Source organism: Primulina huaijiensis, chromosome 18, assembly GCF_012295235.1.
Source record: "Primulina huaijiensis isolate GDHJ02 chromosome 18, ASM1229523v2, whole genome shotgun sequence".
Lineage (NCBI taxonomy): Eukaryota > Viridiplantae > Streptophyta > Magnoliopsida > Lamiales > Gesneriaceae > Primulina > Primulina huaijiensis.
This window is the reverse complement of record NC_133323.1, coordinates 13237248-13252090: the sequence shown is the minus strand read 5'-3', so window position 1 is coordinate 13252090 and position 14843 is coordinate 13237248. Positions and strand designations below refer to the sequence as shown.

The 14843-nt window shown below is 41.4% G+C and overlaps 1 pseudogene; it reads left to right on the top strand.

The window, feature by feature from the left end:
- Positions 1–1245: 1245 nt before the first annotated feature.
- LOC140963941 (photosystem I P700 chlorophyll a apoprotein A1-like) lies at positions 1246–3404 on the top strand (annotated as a pseudogene).
- The last annotated feature ends 11439 nt before the right edge of the window (positions 3405–14843 follow it).

The window sequence follows — 14843 nt, the reverse complement described above, 5'->3', positions numbered from 1 at the left end:
ATAGTAAGGCCTGGTCGGAAGGTGTTCTTGCCTCTATCATTAGCTCGGGTAGTCGTCGATTCTAGTGTTTTAGTCACCTTTCAATGGCTCCTTTAATTATGTGCTAGGAATTGCCTTATTGAGTAATGGGACGGGAGGGCCTATCAGACTATTGAATCGTCTGATTCCATTTTTCCAACCAACCTGAAATGCAAACAAGGAAAGGGCTGAAATCTCAATATCTGATACAAGAAAAAACCTTACCTTAGCAGTGAGAAAGATAGCATAGCTGTAGACAGGAGCAGGGCCCGAGATGAATTAAAGTTATATATTATAATAAGGAAAGAAAGAGCTTTGATTGATTGCTTGCGACAGCTTATCGATGCTCGTTAGCGATGAATATGAATTTGAAAAATTATCCGCTACCTCAAACACCTCACATGAAAGAGGAGAGGCCTTCAAAAGAATCGATCCAAGCATATATATGACAAATCCTGAGCATAATATCCTTCTCGAATATGGGATAAGCAGCTTTCCTATGTTTCGCATCCACAAAAAGAGAATAATCGCCAGCAATCATAACATACCGAGAGGGCAGCACATAGAGAGAATCCTTCAAGTAGCAAAGCAAGTATCAGTACCGGCTTGACCCGGAGTACCTATAGCAGCTCCATCCCAATGGATAACAAACCAGTATTAATAAGGAAATGACCATATTGAAAATGAGTGACTTTCTATTGACGAGAGATCTATGACAAAAAGTTTAGCATCTTCAGGTCGACGGGGCATCACCTTACTAACGAGCCGAAAAAGTCTAATTCACTCAATTAAGTCAGCGCGGATTTGCATCACACACAGCGCTTGGTATAAAACCGTCGGCGTTGCTATGCCTGAATCAGCTTCTACATTCCCCATAAAGTTATGCCAAAGGCCGAGTTTCCTATGAACGTAGGAAGACCTAACAAGATTATAAGCCCAGGCTAGGAAAATGTGCAGCATAGAGTCACCTTTACAGTTATGAATTTCAAACCATTCGTCAAGGAGATTCAACAATACGCCAGGGCCTTGGAGCACGCCAAAAATGAATGCAATTGAACACCGATTCACCTTCATTCTCACATCGCGAGCACCTCGACACCAGAGCTGAATCTTTCTCACTTGCAAGGATGCATCTAAAATAACTCGGTTGATTAGCGCAAACCACAGAAAAAAGAGTTCTTTTTGGGGAGATTTCCCATCCCATACTCCAGATTTGACTTCCTCCCTATGCAACACAAGAAAGCATTCCAAGCTATTCCGCCTGAACCAGATCTAGAATCTGTGAAGGATGTCATGAGAGAAAGGCTTCTTGTGCATCGCCTGGGTCAAAGGTATGCAACTGTTTTAGAAGACGAAATAAACAGAATTGTTGATCTAAATGGACAAATTATTGATAGAATGTCTCAATTGGATGTCAATCCGTTCTGGAATCAACACAAAAACACAATAATCCGGTATTTTTTAAGGCCTCCCCGAGGAAGCGAATTCAAGATCTCAACTTTGGAGGCTAAATTGCAAGATTTGTTTGGTGAGAATGCCACGAGATCCTCAATATATAAGGAGCTTGTGCGGGCTAGAAAGTATTTCCATATCGACGGACCGTTTCTCGCTCCTCAAGATTGAGAATTCAAAAAAAAGTATCCATTTATGAATACCATAACTTAAACTTTCCTTCCGTACTACGCGAGGGGACCCCCTGTCCTAGAATAGAAGAACTATGATCAAGCTCAAGCCTCGGAGTCTAAAGAGGAACCCCTTTAGCCCGAGAAAAGGGGGTTTAACAAATGGTGGGCCACAAAGGTTTCTTCGTCCTTCTTGACTCCCTTGACAATCTACAGGGCGGATAAAGTGGGAACACTAGTCTTCACATTAAGACTTGGAATCATGCCTGGTATACCAAAGACATTTATTATCTTAAAGCTCTATTGCGAATTAGCCTTTCTCTACTTACATCAACCCGTGAAGCTATCAGCTAACTATAAATTACATTGAGAATCCAACCTCCATCAACATGGAGAGTTGAGTGGAGTCCTTTTTCTTGACCTTGTGATCGGGCCTCAAGATCCGATCCATTTAAATGTGGTAGATATCGAGGCATCGTTCACTTTCCTATTTTGAATGCTTTTGCCCCATTCAGTAGGGCTACTAGGACTCGGGTCTCTCTCTTGGGCGGGGCATCAAGTACATATATCTTTATCGATTAACCAATTTCTAAACGCTAGAGTAGATCCTAAAGAGATACCGCTTCCGCACGAATTTATCTTGAATCGCAATCTTTTTGCTCAACTTTATCCAAGTTTTGCCGAGGGAGCAACCCCATTTTTCACATGGTCAAAATATGCGGAATTTTTTACTTTTCGTGGAGGATTAGATCCAGTAACTGGGGGTCTATGGCTGACCAATATTGCACACCATCATTTAGCTATTGCAATTCTGTTCCTGATAGCGGGTCGCATGTATAGGACCAACTGGGGCATTGGTCATGGCCTAAAAGATATTTTAGAAGCTCATAAAGGTCCATTTACGGGCCAGGGCAATAAAGGTCTATATGAAATCCTAAAAACGTCATGGCATGCTCAAATATCTCAACCTATTGCTCAATGGATACAAAACACCCATGCTTTAGCACCTGGTGCAACAACAAGCACCAATTTGACTTGGGGGGGTGATGATTTAGTAGCAGTGGGCGGCAAAGTTGCTTTGTTGCCTATTCCGTTAGGAACCGCAGATTTTTTGGTCCATCACATCCATGTATTTACAATTCATGTGACGGTATTGATACTTCTGAAAGGTGTTCCATTTGCTCGTAGCTCGCGTTTGATATAAGATAAGGCAAATCTCGGTTTTCGTTTTCCTTGTGATGGACCTGGAAGAGGGGGTACTTGCCAAGTATCAGCTTGGGATCATGTCTTCTTAGGGCTATTCTGGATGTATAATTCTATTTCGGTAGTAATATTCCATTTCAGTTGGAAAATGCAGTCAGACGTTTGGGGTCGTATAAGTTATCATGGGGTAGTAACTCATATCATGGGTGGAAACTTCGCGCAAAGTTCCACTATATATATTAATGGGTGGCTCCGCGATTTCTTATGGGCACAGGCATCCCAGGTAATTCAGTCCTATGGTTCTTCATTATCCGCATATGGCCTTGTTTTCCTGGGTGCTCACTTTGTATGGGCTTTTAGTCTAATGTTTATATTCAGTGGATGTGGTTATTGGCAAGAACTTATTGAATCCATCGTTTGGGCCCATAATAAATTCAAAGTTGCTCCTGCTACTCAGCCTAGAGCCTTGAGCATTGTACAAGGACGTGCTGTAGGAGTAACCCATGTGGAATTTCCAGAACATGGGCGTTCTTCTTAGCAAGAATTATTGAAGTAGGATAATGGCTAGGAGGATTTGAAAAGCATTATGGCATTAAGATTTCCAAGGTTTATCCAAGGCTTAGCTCAGGACCCCACTACTCGTCGTATTTGGTTTGGTATTGCTACCGCACATGACTTCGAAAGTCATGATGATATTACTGAGGAACGTCTTTATCATAATATTTTTGCTTCTCTGTGGACTTTCGGAAATGATATGAATCGTCGTACGAATAAATAGCAAACACGATTAAAATCGAATCGCGCCCTCTATTCAATAACGAGCAAGGATCGATGTATTGTCCCGATCTTTTGAATCAAGTGCCCTAGTCTGGCGCATATGCGCGAAGCCCACTGTTAAAATCTTCGGTGTCCAGTACTTCTCGCGCATATGCGCGCCCCTTCGCGGCGCATGTGCGCGAGCTCGCGCTTATGCGCGCCCTGTCTTCGCGCATGTGCACGAGATCTTCTGTCCAGATTTGCGCTCCGTTTTGCATGGATGCTTGAATAATGTTCACATGATCCCAATGCATCACGAACCTTTCATCACTCTGTATCTCGCTTGTCAATTCGCCTTCTTTCCTCATAAACCCATTCAATGCTTCTTTGAACCTCTTCAGACGTCCCCTCGTGATTGGTCCATCCGGCAACTCTAAAGGGTCCCATGCTTTCCTTGGGGCTTGACCAACCGTGTTCGCATCATCCTCCCCTTCTTGAAAAGGATTTGTCCTCAAATCTTGTTCATCACCTACATCAAAGAATGACAAATCAGTAACATTGAAAGTGGAACTCACCTGGTAAGTCGAGTTTGTAGGTGTTGTCATTGATCCTTTCTAGAATTTGAAATGGTCCATCGCCCCTAGGTAGTAGCTTTGAACGACGCTTCTCGGGGAACCTTTCCTTCCCCAAGTGGAGCCACACCCAATCACCTTTCTCAAAGATCACCTTCTTCTTCCCTTTGTTGTGTTGCTTGGCATATTTCTCATTTCTCTTCTCAATGTTGGCCTTGACCTTTTCATGCAACCCCCTAACAAATTCAGCCATCTTTTTGCCGTCCATGTTCAACCTTTCACTCACAGGTAAAGACATCAAATCCAACAGAGTCAAAGGATTAAAACCATACACAATCTCATATGGCGAATAATTAGTAGTAGAATGCATGCAACGATTATAAGCAAACTCAACAAATGGCAAACAATCTTCCCAATTCTTTAAGTTCTTCTTAAGTATAGCATGCAAAAGTGTTCCTAAAGTCCTATTAACAACTTCAGTTTGCCCATCCGTTGGAGGATGACAAGTAGTAGAAAACAACAATTTTGTGCCAAGTTTAGCCCATAGCGTTTTCCAAAAGTAACTTAAAAACTTAACATCACGGTCAGACACAATAGTCCTAGGCATGCCATGCAACCTAACGACTTCTCTAAAGAACAAATCCGCAATGTGAGAGGCATCATCAGTTTTGTGACAAGAAATAAAATGTGCCATATTAGCAAATCTATCAACAACAACAAATATCGAATCCCTCCCCATCTTAGTCCTAGGCAACCCCAAAACAAAGTCCATAGAAATGTCAATCCAAGGTTCACTAGGAACAGGAAGTGGTGTATACAATCCTTGTGGTTGTGTCCTAGACTTAGCTTGACTACAAGTTATGCACTTATCACAAACTCGCTCAACATCACGCCTCATATGTGGAAAATAAAAATGTTGATGCAAAGCATTCAAGGTTTTTGCCACACCAAAGTGTCCCATCAAACCACCCCCATGTGCCTCCCTAACAAGTAATTCACGAATGGATGATTTAGGGATTCACAACCTATCTTCTCTAAACAAGAAACCATTATGCAAATAGAATTTTTCGTGTGGTCCATGCATACAAGTTTCAAACACACTCTTAAAATCCTCATCCAGCACATACAACTCTTTCACATGCTCAAATCCCAAAATTTTTAATTCCAAGGTGGAGATTAGTACGTACCTGCGGGATAGTGCGTCGGCCACTACATTTTCCTTTCCTTGTTTGTACTTGATGATGTATGGGAACGTTTCAATGAATGCCACCCACTTAGCATGCCGCTTGTTCAGCTTTTGTTGCCCCTTAAGGTGCTTTAGGGATTCATGATCCGTATGAATCACAAACTCCTTAGACCTTAAGTAGTGCTGCCATGTCTCTAGAGTCCTCACAAGAGCGTAGAACTCCTTATCAAACGTGGGATAGTTCAGGGCGGCTCCATTTAGTTTCTCGCTAAAGTACGCCAACACCTGAAGCATCACATTCAATTTCAAAGGTATTAGCAAAATCGGGTAAAACAAGTAAAGGAGCATTAATTAACTTTTGCTTAATAAGATTAAATGACTTCTCTTGCTCCTCGCCCTAATGGAATTGGACGTTTTTCTTGATCACCGCCGTCATTAGTGCTGCCAGTGTGCTAAAATCTTTTACAAACCTCCTATAAAAGCTTGCAAGACCGTGAAAACTTCGAACTTCGCCAACAGTAGTCGGCGTTGGCCAATCCCGAATAGCACTTACCTTGTCTTCATCAACTTGTATCCCCTGTGAACTTACAAGAAAGCCAAGAAAGACAAGTTTGTTTTTACAAAAATCACACTTCTTAAGGTTAGCATATAAACTTTCAGCCTGTAGTGAGATTAGCACAAGTCTCAAGTGGTGTACATGCTCTTGTAGATTCTTGCTATACACTAGGATATCATCAAAGTAGACAACAACAAATTTTCCTATATGTGCACGCAAGACATGATTCATTAACCTCATAAAGGTGCTAGGTGCATTAGTTAAGCCAAAAGGCATGACCATCCACTCATACAACCCATACTTGGTTTTAAAAGCAGTTTTCCACTCATCACCTTCCCTCATCCTAATTTGATGATAGCCACTCTTCAAATCAATTTTGCTAAAGATACAAGCACTATGCAATTCATCTAACATATCATCTAGTCTAGGTATGGGATGCCTCTTCTTAATGGTTATGTTATTGATTGCTCTACAGTCCACACACATTCGCCATGAGCCATCTTTCTTAGGAACTAATAAAACAGGAACAACACAAGGGGACATGGACTCGGGCACAAAACCCTTATCTAACAACTCACTTACCTGCCGTTGAAGCTCCTTAGTCTCCTCCGGATTGCTCCTATAGGCGGGACGATTTGGCAATGCACTCCCAGGCACGAAATCGATTTGGTGCTCGATTCCCCTCAATGGTGGTAAACCTTGAGGTAACTCCTCCGGAAATATATCTTCAAATTCCTGCAAAAGTGAAACAACAATGCTCGGAAGGGACCCGGCTATATCACTTGTGTTAAAGAGGAACTCCTTATAAACAATCAACACAACTGGTTCATGTGTGTGCATCAACTGTTTCAACTCACCTTTTTGGGCCATATATGATTTCTTTTTGGCCTCTTTCCTCTCAATTTCTTTCCTCTCATTTTTCTTTTGTAAGGCTGTCTCACTCTTTTGACCACTCTTTTTTCAGTCATTTCATTTTTATTTTCAAAGGCCATCTCACTTTTTAGTTCACTCTTTTTTTCGGCCTCATCTCTTTTCATTTTTTTCAAATGGTTCTCCAACACTTGCTTTGGGGACAAAGGAAGTAATACGATGGATTCCTTCTTCAATACAAATGAATACCTATTCTTGTACCCATCATGTGTCACTCGCCTATCATATTGCCACGGTCTACCCAAAAAGATATGACAACCATGCATTGGTACCACATCACACAAGACCTCATCCACATATTTCCCAATAAAAAAAGGCACTAGCACTTGTTTGTTAACCTTCACTTCCGCACAGTCATTCAACCATTGAAGCCTATATGGTTGAGGGTGCTTTAATGTAGGTAACCCCAACTTCTCCACCATTTCAACACTAGCCCATTAGTACAACTCCCCCCATCTATGATTAGATTGCAAACTTTTTGGTTTACAAAACACCTAGTATGGAACAAGTTATCCCTTTGGTTAGTCTCCTCCTCCTTGACTTGGGCACTCATGGTACGCCTAGTCACTAGTGCTTCACCTACAACCGCCTCATATCCCTCATCAAGATCCTCTAACGCAGGCATCTCATCATCATCACCCTCACTATGAGACTCATACTCACCATAGTAATTTAAAATCATTACCCTTTTATTAGGACATTCACTAGAAATATGACCTAACCCTTGACACCTAAAACATTTAACATCTCGAGATCGATTAGAAGGAGTTTCAGATTTACCTTGCACTCCTTGTTTAGGCGCCTCTTGTTTGGTCTCAAATTTGGGCTTTGTCACCGCCTTGTTCTCCTAACGTTTCACCACATTTGATCGCCATGAAGATGATGAACCCCCAGTTGGATTGGTGCGGCCAACTCCATGCCTTTTGAGTTGTTGCTCCACTTCTATGGCCATTTGCACCATCTTGTCTAGATCCAAGTAGTGCCGAAGCTCAACTTGATCTTGGATTTTCCTGTTCAAACCACGAAGAAAACGTGCCATGGTCGCCTCATTATCTTTCTCAATATTGGTCCTAATCATGACTACTTCTATCTCCTTATAGTAGTCCACAACACTCTTCACCCCTTGCCTCAAAGTTTGTAGCCTCTTAAACATCTCCCTATAGTAGTGGTTGGGCACAAACCTCTTCCTCATGACCCTCTTCATCTCATCCCAAGATTCAATGGGTCTCTCATTATCCCTCCTCCTAGTGGTCACTAATTGATCCCACCAAATGAGAGCATAGTATAGAAATTCGACCACCGCCAACCTAACCTTCTTTTGTTCGGAGTAGTGGTGACATTCAAACACAAACTCTACCCTCTTTTCCCATTCTAAGTATGCCTCCGGGTCAGATTTCCCATGGAACGATGGAATCTTCATCTTAATACTACCCATATTACCATCCTCCCTATTCCCGTCATTGTATCTACCCCGTGTGGCTTCTCTCCTTCCTATACCAAATCCTCTACCTCTTCCATTCCTACCCCAATTCTCACTTTGGCTCTCCTCTTCTCCTCCTAAATCATACTCTTCATCTTCTTCTCCTCTACCGAAATCCTTAGGCTTAGATTTAGCTCCACTCGTACTAACTTCAAGCCTACTCATCCTCTCGTGTAACGGCTCCAACTCCACCCTTATCATCCTAGAGAAATGCCGAAACAATGCCTCCATTTGTACCTTAGATAACCCTTGGTTAGAACTGTCTCCTACCTCCCTCTCCATTTAAATTTCATATTTGTACCTTCAAGAAAACGTTAGCAGAAAAGAAAATATGCCTCACCCAAAATTCTCACGGTCACTCCAAAGAAAATCACTCGTCTCTCCCCTCGTATTTTTTTTGCTCACAACAAATACTCACTAGTCACTCCAAATAACTAACACTCACACTCAAATGTTTTCACTCGAATTTGATGTTTCTCTCGAAAGTGCATTCAAGCTTTGTATTTGAATATCAAACAATCAAGTTCAACTTGTGAACAATTGTGATCGACTCACTTAGACTGCGTAGACAAGCAATTTGAAGGTAAATAAATTTTTTTTGACTGTGTGAGACACTTGTACATGACTCACAAAAAGGAATAGAACAAAATACAAAAAGAAATAATGGTGAATTTTCGGATTTTTGGTACTCTTTTTTTAATTTTTTTTTTTTGCTCTAAGAATTCCGAAAATTCAAAGAAAAATAAATAAGACACAAAATTTCGTGTATCACAGATTCACGAACGACGAAGAATGATAGAACAAAACAGATCTGAAAGCGGAACTAAAAGATAATTAGATCTGATAATAGAACGAAGGATAAACTTACTTGAATTCAATTAACCAAAAGCTCTTATACCAAATGATATGAATCCTCGTATGAATAAATAGCAAACACGATTAAAATCGAATCGCTCCCTCTATTCAATAACGAGCAACGATCAATGTGTTGTCCCGATCTTTTGAATCAAGTGTATGTGTGATTTTCACCTCTAAACTATGAAAAGTTTAGCAACAAATAATCACGGAAAATAAACAACCGAATTTATAACGAACCTTCAAAGAACACGCCCTTGACAATCCACATAAGAACGATCGACAAACGCCACAAAGTTAAAACTTTGATAAGTTTGATTTTGATTACAAAGCAAAGGTTTGAAAAAGTTTGAGAGAAAAACTCAAAACTATTGTATAAACTCCAAAATAATATCTTAATAATTGTTCATGATTTTCGTCCATATACATAATCATCAAGATATCAAAAAGATAATTTGCGAAAATAATTGAAATTCTAAACTAGGAAAAAGATCTGCACCGCGCACATATGCGCGCCCCGACTCGCGCATATGCTCGCAAGTCTCTGCCTATGTCGCACATATGCGTGCCCTAGTCTGGCGCATATGCGCGAAGCCCACTGTTAAAATCTTCAGTGTCCAGTACTTCTCGCGCATATGTGCGCCCCTTCGCGACGCATGTGCGCGAGTTCGCGCAGATGCGCGCCCTGTCTTCGCGCATGTGCGCGAGATCTTCTGTCCATATTTGCGCTCCGTTTTGCATAGATGCTTGAATAATGTTCACATGATCCCCATGCATCATGAACCTTTCATCACACTGTATCTCGCTTGTCAATCCGCCTTCTTTGCTCATAAACCCATTCAATGCTTCTTTGAACCTCTTCAGACGTCCCCTCGTGATTGGTCCATCCGGCAACTCTAAAGGATCCCATGCGTTCCTTGGGGCTTGACAAACCGTGTTCGCATCAGGAAATTTCTTTCATGTAGCTTGGCAAGGAAATTTTGAATCATGGGTACATGACCCTTTACATGTAAGACCTATTGCTCATGCAATTTTGGATCCTCATTTTTGCCGTGGAAGCTTTTACTCGAGGGGGTGCTCCCGGCCCGGTCAATATCGCTTATTCAAGTGTTTATCAGTGGTGGTATACAATCGGTTTACGCACTAATGAAGATCTTTATACTGGAGCTCTGTTTCTATTATTTATTTTATCCATATCTTTAATAGGGGGTTGGCTACACTTACAACCCAAATGGAAACCGAGCGTTTCGTGGTTCAAAAATGTCGAATCTCGTCTGAATCATCATTTATCAGGACTCTTCGGCGTAAGTTCCTTGGCTTGGACAGGACATTTAGTACATGTCGCTATTCTTGGATCCAGAGGGGAGTACGTTCGATGGAATATTTTCTTAGATGTATTATCGCATCCCCAAGGGTTAGGCCCCTTTTTTACAAGTAAGTGGAATCTTTATGCTCAAAACCCTGATTCGAGTAGTCATTTATTTGGGACCTCCCAAGGAGCAGGAACTGCCAGTCTAACTCTTCTTGGGGGATTCCATCCACAAACACAAAATTTATGGCTGACCGATATTTTTCATCATCATTTAGCTATTGCATTTATTTTTATTATTGTTGGTCATATGTATAGAACTATTTTCGGGATTGGACACATTATCAAAGATGATGCGAACACGGATGTGCACGTCCCAAGGAAAGCATGGGATCCCTTAGAGTTACCTGTGGGACCAATCACGAGGGGACGACAGAAGAAGTTTAAAGAGGCTTTACATGGGCTTATGAGCAAGGAAGAAGGACTTACAAGAAAGATGCAAAGTGATGAAGGGTTAATGATGCATGGGAATAAGTTTGGGAGCCAAAGGAACATTATTCAGGTGATAAATGAAGAGGAGTCCAGCAGCTTCGGCGCCCGAGCGCCACACTTACTGTCCAAGGAGAAAATTTCCAGAACCCTCGGCGCCCGAGCGGTCACATTCTACCGCCCGAGCGCGAATAGTCCAGAGCCTTCGGCGCCCGAGCGGTCACATTCTACCGCCCGAGCGCGAGTCATATTCGGGAAATTATTTGTTTCTTTAGTTAGAGTTTTAATTATCTTGGTAACTAGATTTGATATCTTTTGATATGTAAACCTATGATGGACGAAAATTGGGAGAACTTTTCAGAATATTATTGATTGAATATCAAACTTTGAGATTTTTCTGTCAACTTTCAAAGCTCTTGCTTTGTTCTTCAAAAACAAAAAAAAAATCAAACTTATCAAAGTTATTAACTTTGTGGCTTTTGTCGATCGTGCTTGTGCGGATTGTCTTAGACTTGTTCTTTGAAGGTTCGTCATAATTTTCGATTGTTTATCTCGTGATTATTTGTTGCTAAACTTTTCATAGTTTAGAGATGAAAATCACAACACACACACTTGATTCAAAAGATCGGGACAACAGGAATTCCTTGTTCGATATTAAATTGAGGGCGCGATTCATATTTAATCGTGTGTGTTTTTATTCGTACGTGGATTCACATCATTTGGTATCAGAGCTTAGGCTCATTGAATCAAGTAAGTTTATCCTTCAGATATAATTATTCTTTAGTTATGCTTTCATATCTGATTTGTTCTATTATTCTTCGTCGTTCGTGTATCTGTGATACACGAAACTTCGTGTCTTATTTTCTCTGAATTTTCGGAATTTTCAGAGGAGGAGGAGGAAAAAAAAAAGAGTACCAAAAATCCGAAAATTTGCCAATATTTCTTTTTGATATTTGTTCTATTCCTTTTTGTGAGACATATAGAAGTGTCTCACACAGTCAAAAAAAAAATATATCTATCTTCAACTTGCTTGTCTACGCAGCCCACGTGTGTCGATTGCATTTGTTCACGTGTTTGAACTTGATTGTTTGATAGACGAATACAAAGCTTGCGCACCCTTTAGAGAGAGACATCAAATTTGAGTGGAAACATTTGAGTGTGAGTGTTATTTCTTTGGAGTGACTAGTGGGTATTTGTTGTGAGCAAACAAAATACGAGAGGAGAGACGAGTGAATTTCTTTGGAGTGATCGTGAGAATTTGGGTGAGGAATATTTTTTTCTTCTACTAACGTTTTCTTGCAGGTACAAATCTGAAATTAAATGGAGAAGGAGGTAGGAGATAATTCGAACCCGGGATTATCTAAGTTTCAAATGGAGGCGTTGTTTGGGCATTTTAGTAGGATGTTGAAGGTTGAGATGGAGCCATTACATGAGCGGCTGGATAGGCTTGAGGTTAGTACGAGTGAAAAAAATTCAAATCCTAAAAATATGGGTAGAGAAGAAGAAGAGGAAGAGTTTGATTTTGGAGGAGAAGAGGAGAGCCAAAATGATAATTGGGGTAGGAATGGAAGAGGTAGAGGAATTGGTAGAGGTAGAAGAGAAGCCGTTCGGGGTAGATATGATGGGAATAGGGAAGATGGTAATATGGGTAGTATTAAGATGAAAATCCCTTCGTTCCATGGGAAATCTGATCCGGAGGCATATTTAGAGTGGGAAAAGAGGGTAGAGTTTGTGTTTGAGTGTCACCACTATTCCGAACAAAAGAAGGTGAGGTTGGCGGTGGTTGAATTTTTAGACTATGCTCTCATTTGGTGGGATCAATTAGTGACCACTAGGAGGAGGTACAATGAGAGGCCCATAGAAACTTGGGATGAGATGAAGAGAGTGATGAGAAAAAGGTTTGTGCCCAACCACTACTATAGGGAGATGTTTAAGAGGCTACAAACTTTAAGGCAAGGGGTGAAGAGTGTTGAGGACTACTATAAGGAGATGGAAGTAGTCATGATTAGGGCTAATATTGAGGAAGATAATGAGGCGACGATGGCTCGTTTTCTTTGTGGTTTGAACAGGAAAATTCAAGATCAAGTTGAGCTTCGGCACTACTTGGATCTAGACGAAATGGTGCAAATGGCCATAAAAGTGGAACAACAACTTAAAAGGCGTGGAGTTGGCCGCACCAATCAAACCGGAGGTTCATCATCTTCATGGCGATCAAATGTAGTGAAGCGTGAGGAGAATAAGGTGGTGAGCAAGCCCAAATTTGAGACCAAACAAGAATTACCTAAGCAAGGAGTGCAAGGTAAATCTGAAACTCCTTCTAATCGATCTAGAGATACTAAATGTTTTAGGTGTCAAGGGTTGGGTCATATTTCTAGTGAATGTCCTGATAAGAGGGTGATGATTTTGAATGACTATGGTGAGTATGAATCTCATAGTGAGGGTGATGATGATGATGAGATGCCTGCTTTAGAGGATCCTGACGAGGGGGATGAGGCGGTTATAGGTAAGGCACTAGTGACTAGGCGTATCATGAGTGCCCAAGTCAAGGAGGAGGAGACTAACCAAAGGGAGAACTTGTTCCACACTAGGTGTTTTGTGAATCAAAAGGTTTGCAATTTAATCATAGATGGGGGGAGTTGTGCTAATGTGGCTAGTGTTGAGATGGTGAAAAAATTGAGCTTGCCTACACTAAAGCACCCTCAACCATATAGACTTCAATTTTTGAATGATTGTGCGGAGGTGAAGGTGACAAAACAGGTGTTGGTGTCTTTTTCGATTGGGAAGTACATTGATGAGGTTTTATGTGATGTAGTGCCAATGCATGCTTGTCATATCTTGTTGGGTAGGCCTTGGCAATATGATAGGAAGGTGACTCATGATGGTTTCAAGAATAGGTATTCCTTTATGTTAAAAAAGGATTCCATTGTATTACTTCCTTTGTCCCCAAAGCAAGTGTTGGAGGAACATTTGAAAAAGAAAAAGAGAGATGAGGCCGAAAGAAAGAGTGAAATAAAAAGTGAGGTGGCCTTGGAAAATAAAAAGGAAATGGCTGAAAAAAAGAGTGATCAAAAGAGTGAGATAGCCATACAAAAGAGAAAGAAGAGGAAAGAAAATGAGAGGAAAGAGGCCAAAAAGAAAACATACATGGCCCAAAAAAGCGAGTTGAAGCAATTGATGCACACACATGAACCACTTGTGTTGATTCTTTATAAAGAGATCCTCTTTAACACAAGTGATATAGCCGGGTCCCTTCCGAGCATTGTTGTTTCACTTTTGCAGGAATTTGATGATATATTTCCGGAGGAGCTAACTCAAGGGCTACCACCATTGAGGGGGATTGAGCACCAAATTGAATTGGTGTCCGGGAGTGCATTTCCAAATCGTCCAGCTTATAGGAGCAATCCGGAGGAGGCTAAGGAGGTTCAACGGCAGGTAAGTGAGTTGTTAGATAGGGGTTTTGTGCGTGAGTCCATGTCTCCTTGTGCTGTACCTGTTTTATTAGTTCCTAAGAAAGATGGCTCATGGCATATGTGTGTGGATTGTAGGGCAATCAATAACATAACCATTAAGTATAGGCATCCCATACCTAGACTAGATGATATGTGTAACGACCCATTACAGGCCCAGTGGACCTCCCATACGGCCCACTGCCCCAATCGACCCAAGGCTATCCCGATCTTGGGCTCTGCTCTATGGGCCTTGGCCCATCTATGGAACTCTTCCCTCACGGGCTTTCCATAGGCGTCGTATGGGTTACTCATAGAACTCTCCAGCCCATGCACTGGAGTCTGTGCCTCCCCAGGATCGAACCTAAGACCACATGGATATATAGGTACTTAGCACAATCCTGGTACCAATTGAGCTAGT